This window comes from Nyctereutes procyonoides, unplaced genomic scaffold (genome assembly GCF_905146905.1).
Source record: "Nyctereutes procyonoides isolate TBG_1078 unplaced genomic scaffold, NYPRO_anot_genome, whole genome shotgun sequence".
In the NCBI taxonomy this organism is placed as follows: Eukaryota; Metazoa; Chordata; class Mammalia; order Carnivora; family Canidae; genus Nyctereutes; species Nyctereutes procyonoides.
The window spans coordinates 80058163-80071366 of NW_026575140.1; positions in this window are offsets into that span (position 1 = coordinate 80058163).

Consider the following 13204-nt stretch of genomic DNA (forward strand, 5'->3'; position numbering starts at 1 on the left):
CCTCAGTTGCTGCATCTGCCACCTTGGGTCCTACCCCTACCCTCCCACCTGCCCCTCCCCCCAAAAAGCTAACATTAAGAGCTTGGTATATGCCAGACCTACTCAAAGAGTGTGGCGTGTGTAAGCGCATTTATTGTTCCGGGCAGACCCAGGAAGGAGGCTCTGTTACTATCATCTGTATTGCATAGATAAGGACACTGAGGCAGGAGGTGTGACACAACCTACCCGAGGTCACCCAGCTACCAAACAGTGGAGCTGGCAAGTTAGTGTACAGGGTGGCCCCGGGAAACTGTGTCCAGAAGCATCAAGTGAGGGTGCCGGCGCACAAGGTGGGTGTAAGGAGCTAATCATATCACACGCGAAAAGGACTTTGCAAACTGTAAAAACGCCAAGCAAAACTGAGAAGAAGCCACTATTATCAGTATCGATATTAATTTTTTTCCTTCCCAGTTATGAACCCAGGGTAGAGGGGAGGCAGTGAGGGATGCAGCCCCTGCACACACAGAGAGAGAGTAGGCAGTATGATGGCCTCTCCAGCAATCTGGCCTTGTGTCCTAACCTATGCTGGTAGAGGAGAGCGGAAAATGACCTCTGCCGACCCCTCAGACCTATCTTGCCATGCACACGCTTCTATGGTCAGACCAGGTGTTCCATGTGTCCCCACCAAGTGTCCTCTGTGTCCCCACAAATGGCACAGGAGTGGTAGCCTCGATCTTAAAGGTTAGAGCATGGCACAAGGGGATGAGGCTGGACACAGAAGAACCATGTTCCCATGTGAATTTGCCATTGACCAGCCGTATGAAGCTGGGTGAGTTACTCGAGGATTCCGAGGATTCTGAGCCTGCCAGTTGGGAGTGATAATAACCATCCGGCCTAGCTCATGGGGCCCATGCAGGGGGACAGGTGCAAAGCTTTGCACTGAAGAGTGCTTGTAACCTGATGTGCTTTCTATCTGGAAATGGTTGGAAGGAGAGTCCCGGTCACTTCCCCGGGGTGTGCCAGGGGTTTCTGCCCCAAGCTCCCTAGTGAATACACCTCCCTTGCCCCAGTAATCAGACTTTGGGCTCTAACAACTTCATATTGATCTGCAGTCAAGAGATCTGATTTGAGACTAGAAGCCAATCAGCTCCAACAAAGTCTTGGCGAGTTTGAAATGAGGCAGTTTCCCCTGGATGAGTTTCTTCTGCGGAATTGGGGAAATTGAGACTGGCCCGGCCAACTAAAACCAAATCAGTCTGCCCCCTCTTGTCAGACACGTCCACCTTCCCCACCACCCACCGGCCTCTCAAGCCCCCAGCCCTCACTAGAGCTCCACAGCCCCCCCACCCCGCCTCCCCTCACTGTGGGAGCTGGCCAGCGCTGGCAAAAGGGGGAGCATCAGTAATTTTCTCCCAAGGAGCTCGTGTCTAGAGAAACCAATATTTAACATCCCCATTTACATTGAAAGCGTGATTCTGATTATGAGATGGTAATGAGGGGATTAGCCAGAAAGAGCCCCCCTGCCTGCCGCCCCCTCCCATTCTTCTCTTCATCACCCAGCACGTGGGCTTATTCTCCAAGGAAGTGTGGGGGACGGTGTGGGTACTCCCACTGGGAGAGCATGAGAGATGCCAGAGCAGGGCTGGGGTCCTCCAAGACCCCATTTGAGGACCCCTTGTTCATGTCTGGAATCAATTAGCCTTAGAAGGGGTGATGGGTGAGATGTGAGACACCTGACTCTGAGGGTCCTTCCTTTCTTTCCTCGCCATCCACCCCCAGCCTCTCCTGAGCCACCCGCCCCCCCTCTGATTTTGTTTGGTATTTCAGACAGGTGAGCCTCTTATGTCACCCTTTCCCTCTGAGGTAGAGGAATGAAGTACAAAAGTCTGGGGGTAGGGGGTGAACTTTTGCTTTGGCTCCTGGCTTATCTGACTTAATCTGAAACCCATTCTCCTCCCCTAAATTCCCTGCCTCCCTGGAATGGCACCCCCATCCCCCTTGTCCCAGACCCTGCCTTTTAACCAGGCAGCAGTTTATCTCTGGCTCTTCTTGTGGGGCGAGGGGTGGGGGATGGAGAGAACCCAAGGGGGTCACCCATCCTGAGGCCCCGTTTGTTGGTGGACAATTGCGCTCAGACGGGATAATTCAGTGTGTGATTGTGGTCACGCCCCCCCTTTTGTGCCCCTTTCAGAGCCAATCTCCCAGGCCCAGATGGGTTAATCCATAATGCAGACGAGCAAGTAATTGGCTGTCAGCCCGGCCCCCTGCACCCCCTCCCCTATTAGTGCCACTGCCCTAATGAAGCCCAGCTTGGAGAGCCCCCTTCTCAATGAGGCGCCAGCCCCAACCAAGCCAGGCACACATGTGTCTCCGCTGCTCTGCCTGAAGCCTGGCTCCCTTCAGGGACCCCCAGCCCAGCCTCCCCGGGGTGACCCAGCTGCCAGGGCTGCAGCGGCCCGGGGGGGAGGCTGTGATGGATGGGAGGGAGTTAGTTAATAGAGCCCAAAACACATGGGCCCTGTCCCCACACCGACCCTCCCCCTGCACACACACACACACACACACTTTTACAGCTTCCTCTGACAGCAGTCCTAGCCTTTGGAAATAGCCCCATAGAATATTTCCCACTCCCTTCTCCAACCTAAGCTGTGTCAAAATAGGACCTAAATGGGGGGCATGAAGCTGCTTCTTTGACGCTGCCTCAAGTCATTGCTGTCCACGCTAGCCCCAGCCTCTGCCAACTTAGGTCTTCTTGTGGGTTTTGGGCAGAGATATCTCAAGGCGGTATTAAAAGGTGAGCTTGACCCTCAGTCTCCAATGTCTCAGCTAATATTAGAACCTTACCAAGAGATTTCTTTTCCTTGACCCTCGGATTCCATCTCTGTTTCTTGATCCTGTATGTCTTCTGAACCACTGCCCAAACAATTGTTTAGCTAGAGCCGGAGCTAGAACTGTGGCAGATAACCACAGATAAGGGCTGTTCTCTTTGTTGGAGCTGCTGCCTCTTTTTTTTTTTTATTTATTTATGATAGTCACACAGAGAGAGAGAGAGAGAGAGAGAGGCAGAGACACAGGCAGAGGGAGAAGCAGGCTCCATGCACCGGGAGCCCGACGTGGGATTCGATCCCGGATCTCTAGGATCGCGCCCTGGGCCAAAGGCAGGCGCCAAACCGCTGCGCCACCCAGGGATCCCGGAGCTGCTGCCTCTTGTACTGGGCTTCCATGCCAGGTTTGAGCCCCTTTCTCTGGAAGGATTCAAGCCAAGACTGGATGAGATTTGTTTAAGATGTCATAGAGGGAGTTTTGGGAGAGGGTATTTGCAAAGGGACCTACCACTCTTTGATTCCCTTTATTTCCTGTTCCCACATCCTTGTCTCATCTTTTCCCCCAATGCAAAGAGTGATGGCCTTGCTGATCCTTTTTTCCAAACCAGTGGAAAAAAAGGTGAGACTGGCTGCTGCCTGGGCTTGGGCTGCTCCTGTGTGCTCACTGAAGTGACAACAGTCCTGGACACATAATCTGCCTGCCTCCTTCCTCTACTTAGCACCTTCGAAATGATAATTTTATATTTTCCACTATTAATGAAAAAAATATTTTTAAATGGAGAAAAGATGGAAAAATTGTGTATATTCCCTCATATCTAACCACACATTGCTTATATTTTGGCTTATTTTTCTTTCCAATATAGGAAATCATTCAACACAATGAAAATATTTGCTAAATGTCTTCTATGTGCCAAGCACGCTGCTTATAATTTTTCTACATGGATCAAAACTCCAGATCCTGGTGCTCCTCTTCTCTTGCCCTACAACAGACAAAACTTCTCATCATGGAATATTTGAGAATCTCTATTTAGAGATAGGAGTCTCAGGGCTATCAAGGTTGGAGCCTATGAGGGGCTCTAAAGTGACAGTGGGCAATCCCTCTATGATTAAGATCATGGAGAGGAAAATAAGGCCTCCATGCTGATAAGTGCAGGGTTCAGGGGGTGGAGGCAAGTGACCCTGAGAAAAGTCTAGTCCCATTTCTGATTAGATGAAAGAGTAACACTGAGCAGTGAAATATCATTCAGAGGTTGCTTCTAGGAAATGTTGAATATTTATGAGCTATGTAATCAAGACCTAGGAGGTAAGGCTTTAGAAATAAACAGGCAGCAGGTTGGGGGGAGGGAAGGATGGAAGGGGAGAGAGACATGGAGAAAGGAGAGGGCCCCATGAAAAGAAGGAAGGAAGGAAGGAAGGAAGGAAGGAAGGAAGGAAGGAAGGAAGGAAGGAAGGAAAGGCATTCTGACCATGACCATTACTGGTCAGAATAGTGACTTCTCTGCTGCTCCTAAAGTCTAGTTGAATTTCTACTCATCATGTAGATGGGGAATGAGGCTGAAGTTTTCTAGGTCAAACTGTGCTTCTTTCTGGGGGCCCACAGAGATCTCCGAGTCATTTTCACTCCAAGGAATTGAGCTCCAGGATATGTCATGAAAAGGAGCCCCTTATGGTATAGAAAATCAAGGATGGGCATAGAACAGTGAAGGGAAGGATTCCAGGGCAGAGGGATCCCCACAAGTAGAGGAGATAGGTCTAGTATTCAGGGTAAATATAAACAAATCTATGAATACACACAGGCAACCAAAGAAACATGGAAAATAAAGACTTAGTAATATAAGGTGGAAAACTGTTCACATGTATATTTAACCCGAAGTATTTCCCTCTGAATGTAAATCATGAGAGGCAAGGGACCAGTCCTCTTTAATTGAAAAATGGAACATCCTCTGTTGGATGCAGGGGGTTTCAAGATCTTAATTAGTCTCTTCCTTTGTGAATTTGAGGCTCCGGTACAGATTGAGAGAGATAAAGAACAGAGTCCATTTCTGACTTCCTGAAACTATGAAAGTGTCGGGAATTACAGAAATGAGCAAATACAAAGAGCAGTAGGTTTAGTAATGATAGGTACCAGGGACTAAGGAATATAGGAACTAAAAACAAAATGGGAGAAAAGACCTGGACATCTTAGTGGATGATACTCAACAAAGTGATGGTACAAGTTATTCTGTTATTAGAATTATATATAAGAGTAGAATGTTGGGGGAGGAATGGAGTCTTCCACCTGCTGTCCGCAGTTGCAGGTCTTTCACAGAGATGTGGTACATGAAGCATACAGGTATAGGTTTAGCCTGAGTTTGAATACTGGATCCTCAATTTACTAACCAAGTAACTTCGGGCAAGTTACTTGACCACTCTGTACCTATGTCTCCCCCTCTGTAAAATGAGGATAATAACAGTAACTGTTTGTAGAGTTGTTTTTGTTTTTGTTTTTTGTTCGTAGAGTTTTTTAAGAGAATTAAGTGAGTAAAGCACTTAGAGCAGCCCTGGTGATCATAAGTTTACAATAAATGTTATCTATTGTAATTCGTGTCTTCCTTAACATTAAATGAGCACTGACTATATGCTATGCATTAAGTAAGACACCAGGGGTACAAAAATAAATAAGATATATTCTACGGGGAACTTGGAGCTTATGGGGGATAGTAGATGTAAGCAAATCATTAAAACATTGTATGTTAAATTATACAGGAGGGGAATAAAGTACATGGTTTGGGAGGACACTGCAGTCTATGTGGGAGGGTCGGGGAAGGCTTCATTAATTGGGTGACTAAAGCTGGATTGCCAGGATGAAAGGAATCCAGCAGGTGGAGAATAGAGGGGAGAGGGCTTTTCGGGGGGGGGGGATATCGGTGGGAAACACCACACCTGACAGAAATAAAGTTGCTTGGTGGTGGGGTATGGATGCCAGAGGGGTGAGGGTAAGTGGTGAAGTTGTGTAGAAGATCGTGGAAAGGCAGACAGCATCTGGACTATGGCTATACTTGGGAGCCACTTGTGTGGGGTCGATCTTGTAGGATTTAAGGGGTCATTATAATTCCTAACTGAGGGAGTGACGTGGTCAGATTTGAACATTATGAACATTAGAGCTGAGCACGTAGCTCAGTACTTAGTAGGTGCTTACTAAATGGGGGATGAACAACTCTATGACAGTTCCCCAAAGCAGGGGTGTGGAGAATGGATTCTCCTAGAAGACTGGAGGTAGGAAGTTAGTTTGTAACTGTTAGAATGAAACATGGTAAGGCCTACACTGGAGCTGGGCCCAGGGGCAGAGCTGATAATACACCTCTCAGAAACTCACTGCAGTGGCATGCTCAGCTCAGAGTTTAAGGGGAATATGGAGAAGTTAGAAGTCCAAAAGAAAGATCCTGTATACATTTGTAACCCAAGAACATTAAAAATTGTAGTAAACAAATACAGGGTGTTGAAGATCTATATGATGAAAACCTTAAAATTATTAAAGGGCATAAACTTGAGGCAGTCATATCACCTTGTTCCTTGTGGCGGGTTTTAGTTCCCAGTTAGCTGTCTTCCACCAACTCTTCCCCTGCTCTAATTCTTGATGGTTTTAATGACCACTTAGATGATCCATCCAATATCCTTGCTGCTTAGTGTCTTGACCTCTCCTACCACAATCTTGTCAGCTCTACCCTAGCCATTAGTGCCTGTGGTCATACCCTGGCCGACATTGTCATAACCAATAACTGAATGACTTCATGATCTTAATTTCAAGCGTTTTCTTTTTTTTTCTTTTTATTTATTTATGATAGTCACACACACACACAGAGAGAGAGAGAGAGAGGCAGAGACACAGGCAGAGGGAGAAGCAGGCTCCATGCACCGGGAGCCCGACGTGGGATTCGATCCGGGGTCTCCAGGATCGCGCCCTGGGCCAAAGGCAGGCGCCAAACCGCTGCGCCACCCAGGGATCCCAAGCGTTTTCATTTCCAATCATCATCTTCTATTTTTTTTCCTGTTCACCTCTTCTGGTATTCCAACTCTCACAAACTTTAGACCCCATCAGGACAGTCCTTTGATCAATTCTTTCCATTGATCTCAACTCCTTTTCACTGTCACTTTTTTTCAGTTTATCAATTCATAGCTCTCCTTCCCTTTTTACTCAACCATCAGAATCAGTTTTTTGCACACGTTCTCAACTTCCCTACCTCTCACTTCTTTAAGCTTGTCTGGCTCACCCACAAAGATGGGAAAATCCAACTCTCTACCTCTTCTGCACTTGCAAAAGCTGGTATGGACATGGAAAAAATGCAAAACCATGTCTCACTTTTATTTTTATTTTATTCTTTGAGAGAGAGGACGCATGGGGGAGGGGCAGAAGGAGAGGGAGAGAGAGAGAATCTCTCCCCCAATGCAGCCCACAGCCTGGCTCAATCTCACAACCCTGAGGTCATGACCTGAGCTGAAATCAAGTCCAATGCTTAACCAACTGAGCCACTCAGGCGTAGCACTTGTCTCACTCTTAATTCATGGTTGCTAACTTCAAGAAGTCCTCTAATCTGCCTAGCAATTACATTGTATTTTTTCAGGTGTTAAGTCTTCTGCTCCCCCACACAACTGTTACACACTCTCCTCTCTTCTCAGACCGTCAACACCTCTCCCTCTATCTTCATTCTTAGCTGATAACTTTGCTTCCTATTTCATGGGGAATCGAGAAACAATCAGAAGAGTACTCCCACTGGCTCCCGCCACATCTTATCACCTATTTGTATGTGTCCAGACATCCTACCCTTTGTCTGTTACTGTGGATGAGCCATGTTCCTAAGTGAACCTGTTCATCTATGGACTAGACTGCATCATCTCTCCTATAGAAAGGACATTACTGCAGCAACTGTCCCTTCTCTTCTTTGTATCATGGATTTCCTTTCTCTATTAGATAATTTCGGTCAGCATATAAACATAAGTTTGTTTCTCCCATAGGGATATAAATATATTCTGATCCCACTTTTTTCAGCTATCTCCTTACACATCTTCCCGTTTTGGCAAAATCAAGTCATTTCTTTCCATTTACTCTTGAATCCACTCCAATCAGATTTTGCCTCCACCAGATCCACCAAAACTACTTCCTACATGGCCAACAGCAGCATCCACATTACTAAATCCAGTGGTTGGGCAGCCCGGGTGGCTCAGCGGTTTAGCGCCTGCCTCAACCCAGGGCCTGATCCTGAAGACTTGGGATCAAGTCCCACATCGGGCTCCCTGCAGGGAGCCTGCTTCTCCCTTTGCCTGTGTCTCTGCCTCTCTCTGTGTGTGTGTCTCATGAATGAATAAATAAAATCTTAAAAAAAAATCCACTGGTTAATCTTTGTTTTCATCCTAGTTGATCTTACTCCACTTACCATGGATCCCTCCTCCATCACTTGTGTTCTCCTTCTTAATTTGGGTTCCGGGACATCATGGTCTCCCAGATTCTCTCTTATCTCTCTGACCCCTTCTTAGTTTTCTTTTTGCTTCATCTTCAACTTCCTAAATTCTAAATGTTAGAGTTCCCAGAAGCCCAGTTCTTGGGCCTGTCCATTTTATTCTATCTCCCTTGATGATCTCATCTACTTCTATGGCTTTACATACCACTCATATGATGAAGACTCTCAAATTTCTATCTCTAGTCTAGACTGCTCTTCTGAGCTTTAAGACTAATTCATCCAACTGCCCATGTGATGACACTACCAAGGTTCTTGTCATCTCTCCTTTTTTATACTTTTTTTAAAATTTTTTTATTTATTTATGATAGTCACACAGAGAGGGAGAGAGAGGCAGAGACACAGGCAGAGGGAGAAGCAGGCTCCATGCACCGGGAGCCCGATGTGGGACTCGATCCCGGGTCTCCAGGATCGCGCCCTGGGCCAAAGGCAGGCACCAAACCGCTGCGCCACCCAGGGATCCCCCATCTCTCCTTTTTTAAAAAAGATTTTATTTATTTGTTCATGAGAGACATACACACACACAGAGAGAGAGAGAGGCAGAGACACAGGCAGAGGGAGAAGCAGGCTCCATGAAGGAAGCCTGACGTGGGACTCGATCCCAGGTCTCCAGGATCAGGCCCTGGGCTGAAGGCAGCGCTAAACCGCTGAGCCACCCGGGCTGCCCGGTACTTATCATCTCAAACTTAACATGCCACAAACAGAATTTCCTAATATTATCCATTGAATCTAGGCTTCCCCATCTCAGTAAAATCTTGTAGCTCTAATTTAAAAATATATTCAGAATCTGGCTATCACTCATCACTACTGGTACCACGCTGGTCCCGTCACCATCACCACTTGTCTGTGTTACTGCAAAAGCTTTCCAACTGTTTTCCCTTCTAGACCCTTGCCTTATCGTCTGTCTGTTCCCATCACAGCAGCCAGAGAAATCCTATTAAAGAGAAGTCAGACTATGTCAGTCCTCTGCTCAAAAGTCTTGCTATGTGATTTTGGGGAGTTTACTTAGGTAAAATTACTTCAGTTACTATCCTTTCTTAGGCCCACTTTTCTCATCTGAAAAATGGAGATAATAGTACCTACCTCATAAGGTTCCTGTAAGAAGTACACAAGAATATGTCTTCAACATGCTCCGACCAGATCCCTTGTCTATTTTTCTCACACAGGTTGTTCCTACCTGCAGAACTGTGTCTGGAATGTAGTTGGTACCTGGTAAACATCTGCTGGGCGGCTGAAAGAATAGAACCTCTCAATAAACATTAACTGTTCTCAGCTATTATTTACCTCTACAATTTCACTTCTAAGAATTTATCCTAGAGTTATGCATGTGTGCAAAGATATATGTATGTTTATTTGCAGTATTTCTTATTTAAAAATAAAAGATACGGGGATCCCTGGGTAGCTCAGCAGTTTAATGCCTGCCTTCAGCCCAGGGGGTGGTCCTGGAGTCCCAGGATCGAGTCCCATGTTGGGCTCCCTGCATAGAGCTTGCTTCTCCCTCTACCTCTGTCTGTCTGTCTGTCTCTCTCTCTCATAAATAAAATCTTTTAAAAAATAAAAATAAATAAAAATAAAGATACAATCCAGATTTCCATAAATAGGAGACTGATTACAAATGTATGATAAATCCATACAAAGGAATATTAGGCAGTCACCAAAGTAAAAAGAATGGAGATACATATACTGATATGAAACAATGCCCTAAAAATATTGATAAGTTAAAAAAATCAAGGCGCCAAACAGTACATACAACATGATTATATTTGTGTTTTTAAAAGGATAGAGATATATATATGCTTTTTTAAAGTCTGGAAGGATACACAGGAAACCATCAGTAGACCCCAGACAAATGGGTCTATAGGATGAAGGACTTAAAAATGGTGAGGACGTTTGGAGCACCTGGGTGGCTCAGTTGGTTGAGTCTATCCAACTCTTGATTTTGGTTCAGGTCACGATCTCAGGGTCATGATATCAAGCCTGGCATCAAGCTCCATGCTTGGCACAGAGTCTGCTTGAGATTCTCTCTCTCCCTCTCCCTGTGCCCCTCCCCCTGCCTGTGTGCTCTATAAATAAATAAAAAGTAAAATCTTAAAAATAAGAGAATGTGTGGGGACTATTCATCTTATACTCTTATTCTGCTTGGGTATTTTTTGCGTATGCATGTATTATGTCTATAATAACAAAACTATTTTCTTTTTTTAAAAATATTTTATTGAGGGATCCCTGGGAGGCAGCGGTTTGGCGCCTGCCTTTGGCCCAGGGCGCGATCCTGGAGGCCCGGGATCGAATCCCACGTCGGGCTCCTGGTGCATGGAGCCTGCTTCTCCCTCTGCCTGTGTCTCTGCCTCTCTCTCTCTCTCTCTCTCTCTCTCTCTCTCTGACTATCATAAATAAAAAAAAATTATTTATTTGAGAGAGAGAGGTGGATCATGAACAGAGAAGAAGGGCAGAGGGAGAAGCAGATTCCCCGTGGAGCAGGGAGCTGGATATGGGACTCGATCCCAGGACCCCGGGATCACAACCGGAGCCAAAGGCAGACGCTTAACCGACTGGGCCACCCAGACATCTCCAAAACTATTTTCAAAACTAGCAAAATAGGGCCCCCAGGAGAGCATTAGGAATAATAGCAGGGGAAGTGGACAAGAAAAATAAGAAAAGAAGGCCTTTGGGTTGAATTGTATCCCCCCAAACTCATATCCACCTGCAACTTCAGTATGTGACCCGATTTGGAAATAGGATCTTAGGAGAATTAGTTAAGAAGAGATCACACTGTATTGGTGTGGGCCCTAACCCAAGGACAGCTGTCCTTATAAGACACACACACACACACACACACACACGCACGCACACACACGGAAGAATGCCATGTGAAGACAGAGGAAGGGACTGGAGTGATGCAAGCCGAGGAATGCCAGCACCCACGAGAGGCAGAGGCAGGAAGAGGTGAGGAAGGATTTCCCCTAAGACTTCAGACAGTGCGTAGCCCTGCCAACACACTGGCTTCAGACTTCTAGCCTCCAGAACTGTGAGGGAATACATTTCTGCTGTGTGAGGCCAACTAGTTTGTGGTGTTTTGTAACAGCAGCCCTAGGAAATGAATATAAGGAGGGTAGGGGGTAGGCAGAGAGGCTAGTGGGCTCCGAGGGGCCAGCTGTGAGGACTAACCAGATGTATTCAGTAAACCAATATTTATGGAGTGCTTGCTCTGTACCAAGTTTTACAAAAGGAACCAGGAAAGCTCTTTCTCCCCCACCCCTTGTTCCATCTGAACTGGGGTGTGGGTATTTCTACCCAGGTGCCTCCAGATTTCCTGACTTGGTAGAGTGTGTTGCAAAGTGTCTCCCCGCAGGCTCCCCCACTGGAACCCTGTGGGGAAAGGGGTACTCTTGGGCAGGGGGCCCTGGCTTATTATCTCAGCAGCTACAGGGGTTGAGCCAACAAACCCTGGCTCCTGCCGGGGCAGGCTCCTGCTGTCTGCTTTCCAGCCGGGTATCTGCTCTTTGCTCTCTGAACCCCCCTCCTGTTTGGCCCTCTGGCCCCTGCTGACAGGGTCACTGCCCCCTGGCATCCTCACTCTGAAGCCAGTAACCCTGCTGGGCCATTCACCAGCATAGCCTAGTGGGGGTGGGGGACAGATGTTCATATCTTGTCTCCCCCCTTCCAAAACACACACACATATGGTCAGAGTGAACCAGTGCCCTGGGAAGGGGTCCAGGCAGAGAGAGTAATGGGCGGCCACAGGCTCTAGGGGGATGTAAATGGACTGGGCGGTATGTCTGGGGGTGTGTGTGTGGGTGTGTGTGTGCGTGTGCACGCACTGGGGAGACAGTGACAGTAATCAGTGTGAGATGGGGGTTTGTCCTCAGACTGCCCTCCTGGGCAATTACATGCCAGCAGCTCCATCCACTACCAGCTGGCATGCAGGCCTGGGACCACCACCAAGAAGCCTCCTGCACAGCCCCCAGCTTGGTCACTGAAAATTCCCAGCCACATTCTCTGGCCTGTGTGCTGGCACTAGGCCAAGGGAGTTGGCTGGGGGTAACTATTCTCTCCCTCAACACACACACACACACACACTTCTTCCCCCTAGATGCCATAACCCTATCAGAACAAACTTTCCCCATCCTCCCTGCCTGCTGCTACTCTCTCTTCCTTCTGCCAACATCCAAATCTCCTTTTCTCTTCCTCACTCTTTTAAAAATGCAGACTGTATTATTGATAAGACTCTGGAAATGATGTAGTCTCCTGAGGCAGTAGAAGAGAGGGGCCCTGAACTCAACTCTGATTCTTTTCTTCAGCCTAAGGTGGAAACTTATAAATCAATTGAATGGACCCCCAGTCAAGGGCTCCCCAATTTCAGCACATACGCAGAGTGTTTTAGGTACTGCACGAGCATGTACAGTCTACAGGTAAGGAAATGGAGGTAGATGTAGGGAGTGATTTACTCTACGCAAGAAGTAGAAGCCAGAGTTGTGTTGGTATTCTGCGGGAGGGGAGGTGTGGCTAGTGAGGAGACAAATAGGAGGCAAACTGCTTCTAGAATGGTCTATGGGAACAGCCCAGAGAGATGCTGGACTTGAAAATGTACAGGGCCAATTTCCAGGCTGCTCATCTGATTTTACTATTTTTAAAAAGACTTATTTATTTATTCATGAGAGGTACAGAGAGAGGCAGAAACATAGGCAGAGGGAGAAGCAGGCTCCCTGCGGGGAACCGATGTGGGTCTCAATCCCAGGACCCCAGGATCACGCCCTGAGCCATAGGCAGATGCTCAACCACTGAGCCACCCAGGTGCCCCTGCCCATCTGACTTTCAATAAAGGAAAGAAGGGAAAGCCATGGCTTCTGAAGAACCGCAAGGTGTAACCCCTGCTGGGCCTTCTCTGTCTTGTCTCTGTCCCACTGTCTC